This window comes from Jaculus jaculus, chromosome 3, assembly GCF_020740685.1.
Source record: "Jaculus jaculus isolate mJacJac1 chromosome 3, mJacJac1.mat.Y.cur, whole genome shotgun sequence".
Lineage (NCBI taxonomy): Eukaryota > Metazoa > Chordata > Mammalia > Rodentia > Dipodidae > Jaculus > Jaculus jaculus.
The window spans coordinates 186,411,406-186,423,773 of record NC_059104.1 but is presented as its reverse complement, the minus strand read 5'-3'; the positions used below and the strand labels follow the sequence as shown (position 1 = coordinate 186,423,773).

The following is a 12,368-nucleotide window of genomic DNA, read 5'->3' as shown; positions in this document are numbered from 1 at the left end:
TTCCTGTAGTAGTTACTTTCTTCCTTGCTGTGAAAAAATACTTGATGAGAGTAACTTCCAGTTACTCTTTGGTTTACAGTTCTAGGAAATATAGTCTGTTATGGCCAGGAAGGTGGCAGAAGGAAGCTGGTCACATTACATCCACAATCAGGCAGCAGAGACAGAAATGCTGATGCTCAGCTAGCTTGTCTTTTTAATGAAGCTGAGGACCCCACCCTATGGAATAGTGTCACTTAATGACAGGGTGGGTCTTTCTACCTCAACTAATCTAATCTTTGAGATGTTTTTGTCTGTGGGTGGTTACAAATCCTGTCAGACTGACAATTGAGATTAAACACCACACCTGAGTAGAAAATTTGCTTCAGGTTCTTTCTTTGCTCATACTTGAGGAGGTTGGCAGTCATATATTTTCCTGCTATTTCTGTACAGATCTTTCACTGTCAAGGCGACACCCTAAATGAATATTTAACTGTTAACTATTGCCCCACAATTGCATATTATTTGTTATACATTTTATTAGGATTTACTGAACTCTTCCCCCAGATTTATACAACTACTAACTAAACAACTAGAAATATTTATAATTTTTGTCTGGGGAGATGGCTCAGCAGTTAATGGTGCTTACTTGAGAATCCTGCCAGCCAGGGTTCCATTCTCTAATCCATGTAAAGCCACACACACAAAGCATACATCTAGAGTTTGTCTGCAGTGGCTAGAGCTCCTTTCATGACCATATTCTCTCTATCTAGATAAATAAAAATATTATAAAAATGCTTATAATTTCTGCTTATTTTCATCAATTCCCAAATATTGATATAAGAAACTTAAATCAGATTTGGTGTATTCTTAAGAAAAGTCAGAATGGGGACAGTTGAACATTTGTACACAAGCAGGAGATTTCCTCTTATAAAACCCAATTCCCTAGAAATAACATCAGACAAAGCTAAGGAAAACAGTTATTTCTAAGGTTTCTCCTTTCTCTATGTGGCTACATAGCTTTTGTAGTCACTTGTAACTGACAAACCATGAGTCCCTTTTGTCTGTTGTACTACATTTTAATCTTCCAGTAAGTTATGATAAAATATAAATAATTTAAAATAAAAATAAATATTACAGAGAATGTAGGTTTCTGGTCTACTGTCCAGTATGTATGCAGGTCACCTGTCTCATAAAATAAAAATATACAAGAGAAAGATGGTGATGGTGAGACTGTGAAAAGAGAACTACCATTAAAGACATCCAGAGTCAGTTATGTGCCCTATTCTATAACTATCCTGTACACTGGCCTCCTCTACTGACCCATATCCCTCCAGGATTCTCCACAGTGATCAGTTCAAATGAAAGGCTTGAGAATATCACTACAAATTCTCTGCTCCAATTTGGCCGGGGTTGGGGGTGGGGTATTATAGAGACCTTAGAGCCTGTGTAACCTAGGCAGGCCTCATGATCTCCCTCTCCCTATTTTCCCCTCATCAATTGTATGTTCTTCCACAGGAGCCTCTTTGGGGCCTCTGAACACTGAAGTGTGTCCTACTCCTGCTTATAAGGGGACTTTCAGAGGTTGGAGGTGATGGCAAGTGAAGGATTTCAGTGCTGGTGTGCTACCAGCCACATAAAGAATGATACTGCAAGGTAACATCCCTTGTCTTTTTAAATTTAATTATTATTTTATTTTATTTATATGAGAGAGAGAGAAAGAGAGAGAAAGGGAAATGGCAGATAGAGAGATAGAATGGGTGCACCAGGGCCTCTAGCCACTGCAGATAAATTCTAGCCACCTTGTGTATCTGGTTTATGTGGGTACTGGGGAATTGAACCTTGGTCCTTAGGCTTTGCAGGCAAGCACCTTAACCTCTAAGCCATCTCTCCAGCATGACTTGTCTTGTTTGTTAAGTTGAGGTTATCATGTTAACCTTTACAGATTTGCTCCATTTCTTTTGATTTCATTACTAGTATGGTTTGAAGAGTTATCATGACTACAGGTTATGAATATATGATATATTGTATAATAATAATTATAGGTACAAATAGAGGCAAAATTCTAGCATATGTTTCATTATACTCCTCCTATACTCTTTGCACACATCAGAAACCAATCAAACCTTAGCTACTGTTAGCTCAGGATTACAGAGACACTCCGTATAAGCTTGCTTTGCAGTACAGATGAAGCTGTAGTTGACTTTCGTCTACACTATGATCTGACTGTCATATCTGACATGTAGATTGTGTGACTCTCCAGAAACTTGATTTTTAGATGAGTCAAATTTAAGTGAAGTTGTAACTTTTTTTTCACATTAAAGGATGAGTGTTTTAAAAAAAATTATATATATGTGTGTGTGTGTGTGTGTGTGTGTGTGTGTGTGTGTGTGTGTGTTTCCAAGGACAGAGAAAGAGAGAGAGAGAGAGAGAGAGAGAGAGAGAGAGAGAGGGAGAGAGGGAGGGAGGGAGGGAGGGAATATGGATGCACCAGGGCCTTTTGCCACTGTAAGTGAACTCCAGACACATGTGCCACTCTGTGCATCTGCCTTTATGTGGGTACTTGGGAAATGAACCCAGACCATCAGGTTGTGCAAGCAAGTATCTTTAACACTTGATCCATCTCTCCAGCCCCTGATAGTATATTATTATTCTAACTTCTATTTTGAAGTCAAATTCTTTTTTATTTATTGACAATTTTTACACATGTATATTTTGCATTTTCATTATAGTCCTGTTACCTCCTTTTGACCCTCTTCTTTATTCCCCTTGTACTGAACCACTTGTTCTTTCCAGCTAGTCCCTCTTCTACTTTGGTGTCTCCCTTTTGTTCTTGTGTGTTGCTCACTGAGTTTAACTTTTGCTTGGGCACATGTAAGGGTTTTTTTTTCCCGAGTGCGTGAGCCTATCAGTCGCCTTACCATTGCCAGAAATACATCCCTCTCCCTCAGCATCCATAAAGTGCCTATAACTTGGAGTCAAATTCTTCTTTGGGTTAATCATTCAATTTGAAATTAAGTCATTACTAATAAAAATTAAGACTTTCCTTACAGATACCTTTCAGTCTCTGGGCACTTCAGTCTGCTTTGGCTTAGTGGTAATTCAAAACTATGCTTCATTGACTTCGTTACCCTGCTCCTGTGACTATAGCCAAAAGAAAAGAGAATACTTCTGTGAGGGGTTGAATACTTTCTCTCAATTTTTCCTGTCAAACATCTTCTTCCATGTTCTTCTTGTGAGCACCTGCCTGTACCTCTGCAAGGTTTTCATTGGTTCTGTGGACAGCTGCACACCACTGTGTCAAGACCGTGGTTACCGATGATTCTGTGTCATGTTAACTCTCAAGACCAGGAGTGGTTCAGACTGGCTGAGAGTCAGGACACTATGGAGATTACCTTCTTTTCAAACATAGTTTATTTAATTTCCCTCAGGGAATTATACTATGGTAGTTAGACTTTGGGTTATAAATGCCTTGTAGTATTATCTGAGAAAAAAAATTAAAAGGTGACTCCATTTTTTTTTTTTTTTCGTAACAAGAAAGGAAGAAGAAAGCAAGGGTAGAGTGAAGGATGGGATAGAAGGAATGGGGAAAAATGGATGAAGGAGAGAATGAAGGTATAAAGGGGGGAATGGAGAAAGGGAGGGAGTTTGGTAGAAAGGCTCCATTCTGTCAAATCTGTTGTTTCAAATTCCTTTCTAGTTTGTTTTATGAAATTTTCTAATTAGTCAGACACAGCCATAGGGCATAATTGTATCCTTGCTGGGATTCATTTATATATTTGCTTTGGTTTTATTTTTGGTTTGTTGAGGAAGGAACTCATGAAGACCAGGCTGTCCTCAAACTCTAGATTATCTTGCTCCAGATGCTAGGGTTACAGATATGTGCCACCATGCTTGCCTTTTGCTGTCTAATAAGTATGAGAAACCATATAAGCTCTGTAAATCCATCTTTCCTATAACATTGTGAGCTCGTAGTGAGCAGAAATTGTAGCTCCATGTTTATATAACCAATGCTTGGCATAGAGAAGGTGAGAGAGTGAGTATACCACACCTAAGGAAGTGAAAGTGGAGTCAGAGAAAGGATGTACATGTTCTGTTCTCTAGTTTTAATGGATATAATATTGTTTCAGGCATCTGTTGTGATGAGAACCAATAAGATGTAGATTCTCAATAATAAAATAACTGTCAATTCAAACTGCGCAGAAAAGAAAAGAGGTTAGAACTTGAACCTGCTTTGTCTCTTGACAAGTTTGGACTTCAGGTTATGATGTCTACTGCAGTGGTAATCATTTGAGTACAAGACACTCTGCCCTTCCCCTGGTATCTTTGGTAGAGCTTCTTAGCATGTGGCTTAGTGGTTATGGTGGTCACAGCAGTGTGATGAAGGAAAGTCCGGTTGACCCTGACCCGTTCCTGAACAGTTACTTCACATTGGGCCTGGAGTGACATCCTGTCTGCTCTATCACTTTGTATAACAAATACCAAATTAGATCACTTATAAGCCATTTCTCTAAATGCCTCATGTAAGCTGGAAGGTAGGAAAGATTCCTTATTTGTGAAAAAATAGAGTTCTAATAATGGGAATTTCAGGAAGTTGTCTAATAAAGTAATGCTAAGTTAGTCATTATCAGTAACCTCCCCTCAAATAAGTCTAATTGATCTATGGTTTTTATAAAAGTGATTTCAAGGAACACGAGAATAAAAAATCCTACTTGTAATGTTAATTGTTCAATCAACAAAGATGGAACTTGTATCTCAGCAGAGCCTTTGGTGAGCACAACACTCTTCCATCTTCCCTAGGTAGGACTGTAGGGTCTGATTCTTCACCCACTTAGTTACTAAACAGGCTTACGTTTGGTACACTGATAAAGAACTAAGTATCATATGGAAAACATAATCCCTACTCTTTCATACCCACAGTTCAGAGGAAGGATGGTGGAATATTGAACAAAGTACTCAGAACACTAGACATAGAAACATGACAGGAAGACCAGAAAGAACCCCAGAAAAGGTGTCAGCTCAGCTGTCCCCAGAAGAGCAAAGAAAATGTCAGTTAAGCTGCTCCTAGAAAAACAAGTCTCATGTCTTCAGAAGGAGAAGGCAGGACATGGAATACCATTTGTGTTTACATGAGCAAAGACTTCAATGCATTAGGGTGACATTACACAATGCCATGTTTGTCTATCACTATTACATGTATATCAATGTTTTATATTTATTCTCGAGCTCAGTGAAACACACTGATGAGCCATTCTCTGATAGCATCTCTTCTCAATGGAATAACACAAGAATCTATACTCTGGAGAGAAAAGTATCAAAGTACAATAATTTATTAATATTAGCACTGGTAGTTTCATGCTTCTGTGTACCTGTTCCATAGTGGGTTTCTTATTGTGGGCCACAGTGAAGACATTGAAAGCCACTGTGTGAGTAATGTTTCCTCTGCTTTTCATTGCACTCATATTATATGGGTCCAAATGAACCTTGGATTCTAATGAAGTGACAAGTGACACAGGCTGAACTCATTTCCAAGCCTGGCACAAATGCAAGCATCTGTTTTAGTGAACTCCAGTTAGATTTTACCACATGAAATAATTCTAGTTTTGGAATGAGACCATCATTTGTAATGTTATTTTAACTTTAGTTTTCTATTCAGAGGCTCAAAATACAAAATTAGAGACAATATATAAAAATAACCAGCTTGTAGTAAGTTGCCTAAGACACTGGCTTCTTTCACATGCTTTCATGAGAGCATGATTTCTCCAGTGCCTACTCTCTTGCCTCATGGGAGTCTACATGCTGGGATTTGATGGTGCCAAGGATAGGCATGGTTATTGTGTTGAATATTTTTATTGAATTTGAACTATTCAAAATTAGCATGATAGTTTTTTTAAAAAAGATTTCGAAGCAAACCTTAAAATATAAACAAAGGAAAATATTAACTGTAACATAGGTAAGGGTAGTCACAACACAGTCAATGTAGATTAGAGTATTTAAAGCCAGATGAGACAAATAGCTTATTTTATAAAATAATTTTGTCACTGGTCATGGTGGCACACATCTTTAATCCCAGCACTAGGGAGGCAGAAGTAGGAGGATCCCTGTGAGTTAGAAGCCACCCTGAGATTACATAGTGAATTCCAGGTCAGCCTGAGCTAGAGTGAGTAGAGTAAGACCCTACCTTGTAAAGCCAAAAAAAAAAAAAAAAAAAAAAAAAAAAGATTTCAGTTTATCCCATGTATAATATTAGGGAAACATGCTCATAAGTTTCACCTACTTTTCATAGTTCTAGTCTGGTGCAGTAGGAAACGAACCTGTATACTACTGTTAGGTTGAACTGAAAAGCTTGCTGTTCACAGTCAGAAGCTGCAGGGTTTGCTGTTGCATCTTAGATACTATACCATGAGCTTTTACCAAAATTTTTCTCCATTAATTTATTCTTGTGATTTTTTTTTTTACATAAATAGTTGTAAAATGTAGGATCTATTGTAGCGAACTTCAAATGCCAGTCCCCTTTCTTCCTAACACAATGTGTAATTACTATGCTTGCACTTATAAAATTCAGGCCCTTTTCCTGAGGACATTGAAAAAAAAAATACAGCTGTGTGAAAAAAAATGCTTTTATGAATAGTTGAGGGCCTTTACCAAGGACTATGAGGCAGGGAAAGATAAACATTTTATCTGATTGAATGAAGGATTCTAATAAAATGTAAATAGGTGCTTTACTTATGAGACATCTCTATTGTTTTCATTACCTCATACATCTCAGGACCATTACCTGTCTTCACTCTTGTCTTTTTAGCTCTGTTTCTAATTGCTTCCAAGTTTATCATTTGCCATTACTAACTGCTCTTGAAAGCTATTTTAAGAATAGGGACCTTTCTTAGCCATCTTTTGAAATGAATTTCATTAACTTTAACCCAATGTCCATTTCCTTTATTAAATTTGTTTCAGAGCTACTAATCTCCATTTCATTTTTCCAGAATAAGTGCACATATATCCCTTCCATTGGAGGAAGGGAGAGGAAGAAAAGAGAAAGGTTGTATATAGATGAACTAAAATAGGACCCCTTTTGGGAGAGTGTATGATATGTGTGTTGCATGTGTGTGTTCAAGTGTGTGAGGACACACATGTGTCATGGCACACGTGTGGAGGCCAGAGGACAATCTTGGGTGTCAGTCCTCACCTTCCACTTTGTCTGAGGCAGCGTCTCTCATTGTTCACTGGTCTGTGTAGTCAGGCTTGGCCCATGAGTTTACAGGGGATTGCCTGTAACCACCTCCTTTCTCTCCTGCAGGCATGCTGAAATTATGGGTGCTTTACATTAGTTCTGGGGATCGAAACTCAGGTCTCTTATGTTTCCATGGCAAGTACTTTACCCGCTGAGCTATTTCTTGCCTTCTCCCCCTCTACCTCCCTAACCCCCCATAACAGACACTACCATTAGATCCCTTTAGCTGTGACTGAAAGAACAATAGCAAGCAGTTCTGCATCTTTAAAGCTTGGCTTACTTTTGTGTGTATGTGAGCACCTGCAATTTAAGCTTGTGTGGAGGTCAGGGGACAGTCTTAAAGTGCTGTTCCTCTCCTGTCTTGTTTGAATCAGGCCCCTTGTATATTTCTTTGTAAATTTCAAAGCGATATTTAGAAAATTTTCATCTGCTTAGGTGAGATACTTCTCTGACCTGCCAGTCATATGGTTACAGCTGAGTCTTTGAAAGACCTCCTAAGGTGAATAGTCTGGGATGAGACCAGGTTAAATGAAAATGGTACTTAACAAGAGATTATCTTCAGAAGATATATCAGCAAGTGATTGAGACACAGAGAAATACTGATTTTGAGAAGCACAGAAGTAGATGGGAATTGCTGCATGTGCTAAGAAAACCTAAGTCAAACCCCAGTTTATCCTGCTAGGAATTCCTGTCCTATTGCACATTTGCCTCCTGTGAAATGTGTTCAGCCTGACTCTTAGATGACAAAGCAAAATGTCACTTAGATGACAAATGTAAATGCTTTATTTTTCTGGTTTTTTTTTTTTTTTCCTTTTGGCTTTTTCTAGGATAGAAAATCTGACAGGATGTATAATTACAAACCCAAAATATCTGGAAGGGCAGGGTATATGGAGAGTAAGTAATTTTGACTGCTTGCTTTTCAGTGCCCTTGTAAGCCTCTTTTCTTTCCAAAACTGAGTTCAACATTATTCCTGAATCAACAGAAGCATTGCCTCACAGTGTGCCTTTTATAACTTAAGTACTGAACAAGGAGACAAGAACATTTTCTCTGAGGAGCAATTGGGAAAAACCCAAGGTGCTACCTTTTTGAGCACCTGAACATACTTTATAGTTTACTGGATGCTGATGTTTGATTATAAAACATTATCAATGGTGGACTTTTAAAAAAAATTCATTTATTTATTTATTTGAGAGCGACAGACACAGAGAGAAAGACAGATAGAGGGAGAGAGAGAGAATGGGCACGCCAGGGCTTCCAGCCTCTGCAAACGAACTCCAGACACATGCGCCCCCTTGTGCATCTGGCTAACGTGGGACCTGGGGAACCGAGCCTCGAACCGGGGTCCTTAGGCTTCACAGGCAAGCGCTTAACCGCTAAGCCATCTCTCCAGCCCAATGGTGGACATTTTATGTAAAGTGAATCTACTCAGAATCTCAAAATACTCTGGTGGAAATTTAAAATGTGGTTCATTTTTCTTCCTGCTAAGTTCTCATCTTCCACCTCATTTTGAGACAAATTCTTAGCTGTTCAGTGCTGGCTTCCCAGGCTAGTCAGTCCCCAGTCCCGGAACCTGAGGGAGATACCTCTGTCTCCCACCGCACCGTTAAGAGGCTGGAATGAAAATTTGCTTTCTATGGCTGCTTCAGTGGGGTCTGGGATCCGAACTTGGGTATGCATGCTTGAATGGTAAGTGCTTTATCCACTGAGCTACCTCCCCAGTCCAAGTCTAGTTAACGTTTTGGAAATGATCTTGTTCATATTTAGTGATTCAGATTCATCAATAGAAGTTCTGTCTGTTTTATGTTTTGTTGTTATTTAGTTATATACAAGTTTTCTTTGGGGACTGTAAGAAGGACGGAGCCCCCAGATGCAACTTCAAAGTGAGCTGAAATTTGGCGTTCAATGTGCCCAGATATCAGTGTGTTGTCTTCTTCTCATTGGCTGTGCTGCTACAAGCCAAGAGCAGCTTCTGGACTTTAGAGCAAGTAACCACTCGCAGAGGAATGTGGCTATAAATGCAAAATGCACCTTTCAACTGGATCCCAAATGATCTCCCTTACTTTACCTTTGTGGATTTACAGGTCGTTTCTTTCTGTCCAGTGCCCACAGGGAGGGCAAGTGTGCAAGGCTTTCAGCATGACCTCGGGCAGAGGATGAGGCCCTGTTCCACTGCCATCGCCACCCTGCACCAGGGAGCGACACTGAAAGTGAACTGGAGTACAAGCCAGTGTGGGCAGCGCAGGTGCTGGCGACCTTCGGAGGTGAACGCGATGGACACGTGCCCTGTGCTGGCTGCCTTCAGGTCAGAGCCCTCATCTTAATAAGCAACGGTGGGTTCTAGTGTATCTGCTGCCCCGCCCAGCGCCCAGCCGCGGCTAGCTGAGATTCCCTTCTGTAACGTGGTGGAACCTGCCCTGAGTGCTTCTCCCATCTGATCTTTAAACAGCCGTGCAAGTCATCAAATTCTAAAATTTGGAATGAAGAGTAGCTGAAGTTACTGGAAAGCTCCTGCTCCGAGTCTGCAAAAATTACAGGCCAGGAAAGGAAAAAAAGAAAGAAAAAAAGCAGTCTTTCCAACACCCAGTTTTAGCATTGACTCTTAAAACCCTGGAGTTAAACATGATCCGCTCCCCGCCCCCACCTTTTCTCTCTTAGGTTTCGCGTTTGGGGGACAGGCAGGGGTTGGAGTCCTGGAATTACTGCCAAGGGCTTGTAATCCAATCTCCCCTTCTGAGGGGTAAACCAGTGTCAGCGCCTTTGCTGTCCACCAGAAAAAGTAAGCATTTCACTTCCGCTCGGCCAGTGCTCGGATGAAATGTGGGAGATCTGGGTCTGGCAAGGGGGAAGGAACACCGCTTTCCCAAACTGCTCCTGCAGGAGCGGCCTCTGAAGCATGCGGAGGAGCGGCGCCGCAGGATCTCCGCGCCGGCGCCGGGGACAAGCTGCAGCCCTGCGGCGCGGTGAGCCCCGGGACGGGGTGCTCGGGCTCCCTGGAAACCGCTCGGGCCATCGCAGTGCGGGGCGCTCGGGTTTCCTGGCGACCTCCGGGATCACTGCAGTGCGGGGCGCTCGGGTTCACTAGAAACCGCTGGAGCCACTGCAGTGTGGGGCGCTCGGGTTCCCTAGAAACCGCCAGCATCCCCGTGATTGGGGCGGAAGTGAGGATGTCGGGTCAGCTGCGGATCGTCGACGCACGCAGGCGTCGTGCCCTCGCGTGTCTGTAACGTAATGCATGCTCCACGTTGCCTGCTGCGGGAGAGAAGGGCTGTGGGAAGGTGGTCTTAATCTCACTCTACTGAATGTTTGGGTCAGTGAGACCAGGGTGGGAGGAATACCTTGAGCAGTAATTTGAAGTGAATCTGCTTCCTTTTGTCCAGTTGGATGGTGCGGGAACAGATATATCAATGACTTTGTACTTCCACATGGTGTCTTCTTTTGGTCTAGCCAACGGATAGCCAGAATCTGAACTTGCTCAGGAAATAGAGGAGCCGAACTTTCTTTGGAGGCATGAGCCCTTGCAGAATTAACTTGTTCCAATTTAGCATACAATTAATTAATTAGGAGCAGACGCCTAAGTCTGTAATGTAGGGACCTGAGGGAGCGGGTTCTGAAGTCAAGACTACTATAATGCAAATGGAGGTGGGGCTACAGCACATTCCTTCAGACACTGCTTAAAAACTTACAGCCTTCCATTGCCTTTCACTGTTGTTCATCCTCACCTTTTACAGTGAGAAATTTTCAAGCTTTCTCTTTCATGTCCCCATCCACCACCCCAACCTTCTTCCAGAAAGCTGGAGGAACTGTGCAGAGTGGATCTGCTTGCAGGTTGGCCTCCTGGTGTTCAGTAAAGTTGGGTGTATGTCTACAGGCAGGGGAAGTCCTTTCCTTCCTACCTGTCCCCAGGGACTCACCAGGCAGGGCTGAGAACAAACCCTTCCTCATTGCTGCTTCCCCAGCTCAGCCTGTGGACACTGATTAACCACAGCTGGGATCTGGCTTGCCCAGCTCGTCTTTGAAACCGATCAATGCGTTCTTAGCAAGGAATGCATGGCTGTAAGTCTGGACAGGAAGGTGGTGGTGGTCCTTCCCAACATGGGAGTCCTGGTTCTGACTGCCTAAGAGAAGGTAAGGCATGATGGTCTGGACAATGGCCTTAGGTGGGGTGCCTGAAAAGTTTTTAAGCAAGAAAGGTAGCTTAAGTTTCAGCTTTGTGTACTCAACTTTGGGCTTATTTCATTTTATTACTAAACACTACTTTTGCAATGCAGACTGTGCTTTATTGGGACATATATTCACCTAGTGCAAAAGGACTTGTGATTGCCCCTGAATTTTCTACACATTTGGCCATCAACCTTCTTTAACCCTTAAGCCTGCAAGATTGGTAAAATCAGAAGTCTGAATGTAACCTGTGGAATCATGAGTGTTTTAGGGTTTGCCTCAAGACTAGGAGTCAGCTGTGTCTGTGATGGGATTCATGGAAAACAAGTTGGTTGGAATGAATGAGGAACATGTAGAAATTTGTTTACAGGGATATTTGTTTAAAATTTCTGCAGATTCTCTAGCTTGATTTTGTATTTTTGTGGTTTTGATATTGTGCTCCACACAAGATCCATTCCCCTCCATGTTTCCTGAGCAGCTGTCAAGGTTTCCATTATTTCTTAAAAAACATATTTTTATTTGTTTGTAAGGAGAGAGAGAGAGTGCGCACGAGACAGAGAGAGGGAGAGAGAGAGAGAGCGAGAGAGAGAGGGAGGGAGGGAGAGAGGGAGAGGGAGAGGGAGAGGGAGAGGGAGAGGGAGAGGGAGAGGGAGAGGGAGAAAGAAAGAGAAGGGACACACAATGCTAGGGCCTCCAGCTGCTGCAAACGAACTTCAGATGCATGTGCTTCTTTGTGCATCTGGCTTTATGTAGGTTCTAGAGAATTGAACCAGGGTCCTTAGGCTTTGGAGGGAAGTGCCTTAACCGCTGATTCAGTCACATTCAATATTTCTTGACTAGAGTAAAGAAATGGAGTAATAGTAGAAATTATATCAGTTTGTCTTTTGCTCTTTTTTCGACCATGTCTTGGGAAGAAATATTTTTAAAAAATTTTATTTATTTATTTGAAAGAGAGAGACAGAGACTGGGCACCCCAGGGCCTCTAGTTGCTGCAAATGAACT

General features: G+C 41.6%; 1 protein-coding gene across 7 annotated transcripts in view; it reads left to right on the top strand.

Moving 5' to 3' along the window:
- The first annotated feature begins 1,501 nt into the window (after window positions 1-1,501).
- Gas2 (growth arrest specific 2) overlaps window positions 1,502-12,368 on the top strand; it is a 131,681-nt gene continuing 120,814 nt past the window's right edge. For 2 of the 7 annotated variants that reach the window (XM_045146401.1, XM_045146397.1), the window contains exon 1: window positions 10,523-11,333. The gene's annotated coding sequence lies outside the window, so the exon portion shown is untranslated. The other 5 variants (XM_045146398.1, XM_045146400.1, XM_004650818.2 and 2 more) reach the window with 5 other exon arrangements.